Source organism: Arachis ipaensis, chromosome B10, assembly GCF_000816755.2.
Source record: "Arachis ipaensis cultivar K30076 chromosome B10, Araip1.1, whole genome shotgun sequence".
Classification (NCBI taxonomy): domain Eukaryota; kingdom Viridiplantae; phylum Streptophyta; class Magnoliopsida; order Fabales; family Fabaceae; genus Arachis; species Arachis ipaensis.
This window is the reverse complement of record NC_029794.2, coordinates 6,282,199-6,290,577: the sequence shown is the minus strand read 5'-3', so window position 1 is coordinate 6,290,577 and position 8,379 is coordinate 6,282,199. Positions and strand designations below refer to the sequence as shown.

Here is an 8,379-nt window from a genome sequence, read left to right as displayed (position 1 = left end):
AGATTATGCTAGTAAACCCCCTAACCAAAGAGAATCTAGTAGTGCAACAATCATAGATGCAGCCATGGTGATAGCACAGGTCAACAGAAAGGAGGACTATCCCCAAAGCTCTAGCATGGAGGACCTAACTCTTGAAGACAAGCCAATGCATGCTTAAGTCACTGGCTTTTTCAGGATGTTTTTCTCTTTCCTTTATTACTTTATTGTTTTATCATGAATATTATGATTTGGAATTGCAGAGAACCTCTTCTAAATGATTTTATATTCTTATTAAAGATTTTTCCTATCGTTATAAGATGAATTTATGTGTTTTACTTGAAACCCATGTCTCAGGTCACAAAGTTGAGTGCAACATTCGTAAACTAGATTTTGACTCTTGGTGTATTAGTGAGGTGGAAGGCTTTGTAGGCGGTATTTGGTGTCTCTAGAACAAGTCTATATGGTCTGTTGAGCCTCTGAGTATTCAAAAACAATGTCCATATGAGGGTCAAAGACAACAACAATGATAGCTGATTTTTCACAACTATTTATGATAATTCGCAGGCTATCAATATGAGCAACCTCTGGAACGATCTCAAGAATCTTGCTCATGGTTTGGAGAGGTCTTAGTGTATAGGAGGGGATTTCAACTCTATTACCTCTTTAGATGATTCAGTGGGAAGCTCTAATCTATCTCAAGATACTATCATGTTTAGGGATTGCATCCAAAACTGCAGGGTCAGCGACATGGGTTTCTTTGGTCCTCCTTTCACATGGCAGAGGAACAATATAAAGCGACGGCTAGACAGATTTCTTTGCAATCTGAGTTATAATAATATGTTCCCAACTGTCGGGGTGAAACACCTCTCTAAACTCAAGTCAGACCACCTTCCTATTCTTCTCGACGTTAATGCTACCAATGAGGAAAGTAGGGACAGACCGTTTAGACTCCTTGCACCGTGGCTTCTTCATGAAGATTATAATAATCTTGTTAAAAGTTGCTCGTGTAAAGAAGGGGATCTTATTAGAAATATTTCAATCTTTACGGATAAGGCAAACGTTTGGAATAAAGAGGTTTTCGACAACATCTTTAGAAGAAAACAAAGAATCATGCTTAGACTGGATGGTATTAATCATAATCTCTCTTTCAACCATAATCCTTTTTTGGAAAATCTCTAAAAGAAATTATGGAAAGAGTATGAGATTATTGCTATTCAGGAAGAGAGTTATTGGCAGCAGCTATCTAAGTGCAAGGCCATCAATTTTGGTGAAAAAAATCTAAGTATTTTCATCAAAGAGCAAACGGTAGAAGAAGGAGAAACAAGATCTGTTGCCTTAAGAATAATGAAGACAAATGGACAGATAATGTGAAAGATCTAAAAAATTTGGGTGTTTCTTTTTACAAATCCCTTTATTCTCCTATCTTATTTCTCCTCTTTTGTCAATTTACCCTATTTCTAGCAGGTTTCCAAAGATAAAGGAGACTGACTTATCGCTTATAAGCAGAGAAGTTACTGCTGAAGAAGTTAAACATGCAGTTTTTAGTATGGGTAGTTGGAGAGCACCTGAAATGGATGGTCTTCCCGCAAATTTTTTTCAGCACTCATGGGATATTATTACGGTATCTCTTGTTAAGTGGGTTAAAATGATTTTCAACAAGTCGGAGGATATTGTTAGAGTGAATTAAAACTCTCATTTCTCTTATCCCCAAAATCTCTGCCCCAGATACGTTTGCTCACTTTAGACCGATCAGTCTTTGCAATGTCTGCTATAAGCTTATTACTAAAATTATTGCAGATAGAATTAAACCTGTTCTTAATGATATTATCTCTAACACTTAAGCTAGCTTTATTCCAGGAAGAGTTTGCACGGATTACATTTTGATAGGGCAAGAGGTCATTCATACTATGAGGACTAGAAACAACAGGAAAGGCCTTATGGTGATTAAGATTGATCTCGAAAAAGCCTATGACAAACTTAATTGGAATTTTATCATTGATACTTTGAAGGACATAGTTCTTCCGGAGTATATTATGAATATCATCCGGCTCTGTATTTCAACTTCTTCAATGAACCTTTTGTGGAATGCCTCTCCTTTAGAAAGTTTCAAACCTTCAAGAGGCATTCGTCAGGGGGATCCTCTTTCCCCTTACCTCTGTGTTGTGCATTGATAGACTTTCTCATTTTATTTCCTCGTTGGTTGAAAAGAAAAAATGGAAACCTATTCAATTGTCTAGAAATGGACCTAATCTATCTCATCTCTGTTTTGCAGACGATCTAGTGTTGTTTGCTCAAGCTAGTAAGGATCAAGTAAAGATTGTCAAGGAAGCGCTTAACACTTTTGTGAAGCCTCAAGTCAGAAAGTCAACCTTAGCAAGTCCTGCGTTTTCTTTTCTAAAAATGTGAATCACACTATTAGGGAGGAACTCAGCAGAGACCTTGGCATCCCTTTAACAAGCAATCTTGAGAGGTATCTCAGAGTCCCTCTTATGCATGAGAAGTGTGAAAAATAACATTTTCAACATATTATTGACAAGATGCAAGCAAATCTTACTAGTTGGAATATGAAAACTCTCTCTCTCGTTGGTAGATGTACTCTTGTTCAGTTTGTCTTATCTGCCATACTAAGTTATTGTAACACTCCAACTTTTGACACGTCATGACCAATATCAATCGTTTAGGTGTTACTTGTCGTACGGATCTACTTGGCTCTAAACTCGGATTTCATAAGCAAATATTAATATAAGCCTTGACTGGTTTAGCATAATTAACTTATTTACCATAAAAGAAAATCATCTAGTTGCTCACAAGGTTAATACTCAAAGCCATATCACAGATAAATACTTGGTAACAGAAAATAACATATATACATATATGCAAATATACACAGGAGTTAAGCTTAGAGATACATGTCATCTATCAAAAGCTGAGAACAATACCAAGTTATATATATAAATACAAAAGAGAAAGTTAGTCCCAACCCACGCACGAGTTTTCTAAACTGGAACCAACTACTAAGAGGTCCTACCCCTCTAAAAGTACTAGAAAAGTGAGGGAAAAGTAATACTACTGATCGTCAAAAGGAGTAAAAAGTCAGCTAGGTCAATCTTCGCAATGGTCTTCGGCTAGAGTGAACATGTACGGCATGCCGGGATTGAAACGTGGGCGATGCACCGAAACTCGAAACTTAACGGACTCCTCTGTCGATCCCATCTGGGGAGGGAGAGAAAGAAAGAGAAGAAGGGTGAGAACCTAGAGTTCTTAGCAAGATAAACAGGGAACCTAGGGTCTTTGTCTTTAAGTTGTCGTGAAACAGAAAAAGAACAAACATAGAGATATAGGGCACAAATATACATTCAACAAGTAGATAGTATAAGCAATTAGGAAATGGCAATAAACAATTCACAGAAAGTTCATATGCGCAAACAAGATGATGCATACCTGTTCCTAGCGCAAGCCATGAGCTCATGCATCAGTTGTCTACCCGTAACCCGACGTTACTCGAGAAGAACCCCAAATATGGTCTCTTTTACCGTATCAGTTAGGCACAATTATCATCATAGACGAACCCATGTCAATTAGGATATCTTGGCATCACGGTAAGAGACAGGCTATCAATTAGGCGAACATTCCCGCATTAGCAATCTCAGGCTATCAGTCAGGTGAGCACTTTCGCATTAGCAATTTGGCACAAGGCCCATTCAATATACAATTCTCAACTTTTGTTTCATTCATTGTTCCTCATTTTCTTTTCTTTTCTTTATGCCTCCACATCACCATTTATTTACGCGTACCTCTGCATCACCGTTTTATCATACGTACCTCCACATCACTATTTAACTTTAAACCTTCCTAGGGACAACTTACATTCTTATTCATTTTTCGAACTTGTTTAGTCTAATACCTTCTTGGCGATCAATTTTCTATTTAATAATTAATATAACAAACAGACTTAGATTCGCGCAAACTTTATGCCCACGCGTTTGTATTGAACTCAAATTTCTAAAGAATTAAGAATCATATCTTTCTGGGCAATCTAACGCTAGATATTGGAGAAAAATCAAGACAGTTGTTCTAGATTTTTGGAACAGTACCTTGCTATCTTGTTATGTGGTTTTTATGTTGTGAAATCTTATGCACGGACTATCTCTCTTGTTAAGATCATTCTAGAGATTCTAATCTTTAATTTGAATTAGATTTTACTGCATTTGGATTAGAATTGAATTTTATACAAAGTTTTAAAATTCTACTACTGCACTTATAAGGATTCAGAAAACAGCAAACAGCAGTGTTTTTATAAAATCCATAATAATTTCAATTCTAATCTGTTGCTTCTAAATTTTGGTGAGATTATACTCAACAACTCTAAGTTTTAGAATCCACAAGTTTCAAGTTCATATCACTTCATTTGATTATTTAATTGTCAATTGGAAGTGGTGCCTGTTTTCATAAATCAGTTCAGAATTTCCAGCAAGCAATCCAGCTTCCAAGTGACTTAATTAAGTCTAAAAAATAGATATAGACATAAAATTTATACTCACTTAAAATAGATTGATATATCTCTAAAATTCTCTTGAGAGTAACTCAAAATTTCAAATAAATAAAAAGTTATAGCAACTGAAAGTTGGTACTACAGAACCAGAAAATCAGAAAATTCTACAGCCATCACTAAATTTCGAAAATTCATATCTTCCAAACCACTTGGCCAAATTCTCTGAAATTCTTATGGAGTAATCTTGACTTCTTGAAATTTGATAGAAAAATAATTTGGATTGAAAATCACGTCTAGATTGCTCCCAGTTTTTATTTTAATTTGCTGTCCAAAATTCTGCAGAATTTCTGCAGCATAGGTACGTAAGTTTGTAAACACTAAATTGCTTCCCTAAAATCCTAACTATTATACATCATTGATCCTAATTCATTTAGGTCATCTCTTCTTGTTTCATATGGATTACAGCTCCAAGAGCCTCAATTCCATATATTCCAAAAATTTACACTATCAGTACCATGTCATTACACCTTCACAATATCAAACTCTGCACTATACTCAGCAACAATTACTTAACAAATTCATGATACACTAGTAGAATTGTAGCAAGCTATTGCAACATCAAATTTATGACTCCTCTAAAAAATTCCAGTATCAATTAACACACAATCATATAGAATCATCATCAACAATAATATCACAACTGTCAGCTACACATATATCTAATCTAATCACATAACCCCTTACCTTCCTTCGAGAATTCAAAAATCAAGGCCTGTCCTTTGTTACCTTAATTCAAAAAATGCTAATGAGAAAAACTCCAAGGGAATCAGAAAGAAGAAGGGGGTAAGGTTTCTTCTTCGGCTTTGGATTGCAGCTTCTTTGATGGTCTTCTCCTTTCTCCTTGATGGTGATGTACGCTGTTGACGTCTTCCTCCTTCCCTTCCTTGATCAAATGCTACTTTTGCTTCCTTTCTTCTCTTCGTGTGGTTTTCAGAGGAATTAAAAAGGTTTAGCTCTGCTATATATATATCAATAGAAGATGGAGAAAGATGAGTTAGAGTGGCAAAGCTTCATGGCTTTCTCTCCTTGCAACACAAATTCACAGCAATCCTTGAATGAAGCAGTGACTATGGTTTCTTCTGAAGTAGCGTTCGGTGGTGAGAGGGGAAGAGGGAATGAACTTAACCAGAGTTCCCTTGGGTTTTAATTTAATTAGAAGAAACTTAGTTCGGTTGAACCGGGAGGAGAAAAAGAAAAAAAACTGTGACTTTGAAAGGGAGGAAGAAAAAAAAATCGGGTTAAATGGTTGGTAACGAATCTAGGGTAATCCTCCACTAATTCATTACTTATGAATTATTAAGAGGTAGTTAATTTTAAAAGAAATAAATTAACTATAACGGTAGTTATCTAATTACCAAAACTCGCCATTCGAAAGCACTAAAAAAAGTTTTAGCGCTACGTGTTCCAATTCTAATTCGCTATCTATGCTTTATACATACATATATATAATGAGGAATCATAGGCCTCGTGGGATAGGGTGGTTACATTCTACCCCTATAAAAAAAATTGTCCTCAAAATTTTGTTACCTTGAGTGAGGGGATCAATTTCGGTAGTATTTTCCGCATCCAAAACAAACACCCTTCCTGGCTGTTGTTGCCCAGGGAAAACAAATTCAGCCTTCGTCGTATGCATTCTTTAGCTACATGTCCGGGCTTCCCGCAATTATAGCAAATCCCAGATTTCAACAAACAGGGTTTGCCTCCATGATTCTTTCCACACACAGTGCATGTCAATTTTAGTTGGGTTGGCTGCGGCTGTTTGCCTAAGTCTGGCTGCCGAGTTACTTTGAAGTTTCTTCCTTGAGCAACGAGGTTATGATTGAAATCCCTTGCTGAAAGATTCATGTGGTTAGTTTGCGCTGCCACCAGCTTCTTTACACATTCCTCCATCAGTTGGCTCTTGTTAACTAATTCCACAAAATTCTATATTTCCATCGGGCCCACATGAGCTAATAGTTCTTCTCTAAGTCCTCCTTCGAACTTGATGCACTTCCATTTCTCGAATGCAGTTGGTGCTCCTTAACAAACATTTGAGAATCGACATAACTCTTCAAACTTGCGAGTATACTCAGTGAATGTCACGTTTTCCTGCCTCAACTGAAGCAACTCTAGTTCGTTAGCGGTACAAAAACATTGAGAAAAATATTTCTTATAGAATTCAGTTGAAAATTCCTCCCAAGTGATGTTATCAGCTTCTCTTCCCAATAGTTGAAGCAACCCTGCCACCAATGTTGCGCGTCGTTCCTTAGCATGTAGGTAGCAAACTCTACACTTGTGCCTCGAGGACTTGTTGGGCTCGTAGTGCTCGTCCTATTTCCTTAAACCAGTCGTCAGCTCGCGTCGCACTAGTGTTTCCATTAAACTGCGGTGAATTGATCTTTAAGAAAGAGGCTACGGTCATTGGCTAATTATCATTACGTAGTTCACCTTCGCCTTCGTCGCCATTTCCATTTCCATGTCTAAGCTCATGGTTATTTTCAGTTTCATTGTGGCAATCAAGACGTTCAGCTACTCGGTTAGTAGCAGCTACTGAATCACGTACAGAAGCGGCCATAGCGTTTATAGACTCGAGAATAGCCGTTGCATCAAGGAGGGTTCCCTCACTTGTTCCCTCCAGTCGAGGGCGTCCTCGCCTATTCGCAGCCATTTGAGTCCTATCAATACCCAATAATCAATATTAAGGTTATCAGTATTAATATATCAAAATCAAGTATTAATATTACTACAATGGATGTTCACAGACCTTCATGCAGAATATATTACAAAATATCCTAACTGTATAGTATAAAAAGATTCAGAGTATGTAAGGAAGCATAGACAGTCCATCCTAAGGCTCAAAGGACGAACTGCTCTGATACCAACTTGTAACACTCCAACTTTTGAAATGTCATGACCAATGTCAATCATTTAGGTGTTACTTGTCGTCCGGACCTACTTGACTCTAGACTCGAATTTCATAAGCAAATATTAATATAAGCCTTGACCGGTTCAACGTAATTAACTTATTTATCATAAAAAAAAATCATCTAGTTGCTCACAAGGTTAATACTCAAAGCCATATCACAGATAAATACTTGGTAACAGAAAATAACATATATACATATATACAAATATACACAGGAGTTAAGCTTAGAGAAACATGTTATCTATCAAAAGCCGAGTACAACACCAAGTTATATATACATATACAAAAGAGGAAGTCAGTCCCAACCCTCGCACGAATTTTCTAAACTGGAATCAACTACTAAGAAGTCCTACTCCTCTAAAAGTACTACAAAAGCGAGGAAAAAAGTAATACTACTGCCTGAAGAAGGTTGGTATAAACTCAACGTTGATGGGTCTGTTGTTCAAGAATGTAATTTGGGAACCTGCGGCGGTATCCTTAGGAACTCGAATGATATTGTTATTACTGGGTTTATGATGAAGATAGGAAATGTTACCAAAACAACCGCTGAGCTCTAGGCTGTCTACAATGGCCTCCAATTGGTGATCGATCTGGGAATTGATAGGGTGAAGGTTGAGTTCGACTCTGCGTGCGCTACCCAGCTCCTGCAGAATGAGTCCAACCCCTTCCATGATAGCTCGGCTCTAATCCATGTAATAAAGAACCTTCAATCAAGAATGGTAAATTGTGTCATCCACCATGTGCTTTGAGAGGCGAATTTTATCACAGATATTTTCTCTCTAAATATGCTCGGAACTTGTCGATGGGAATACACTGTTCAATGTCCCTCTCCTCGTTCTTGTCCCCTTCTTGAATGCTGATAGTAGAGGAGTGTCTTTCTCTAAGATTTGGGTTAGCTAATTTTATGTTTATGTTGGGTCTTTAGCCCCCTCTTCGTCAAAAT

At 37.2% G+C, this 8,379-nt stretch overlaps 1 long non-coding RNA gene across 1 annotated transcript; it reads right to left on the bottom strand.

Moving 5' to 3' along the window:
* LOC110267938 lies at positions 2,830 to 8,366 on the bottom strand. The gene is made up of 3 exons (XR_002355920.1): positions 7,972 to 8,366; positions 3,421 to 7,185; positions 2,830 to 3,192 (listed from the first exon to the last, which is right to left on the bottom strand). It is a non-coding gene; the product is annotated as an uncharacterized LOC110267938 (long non-coding RNA).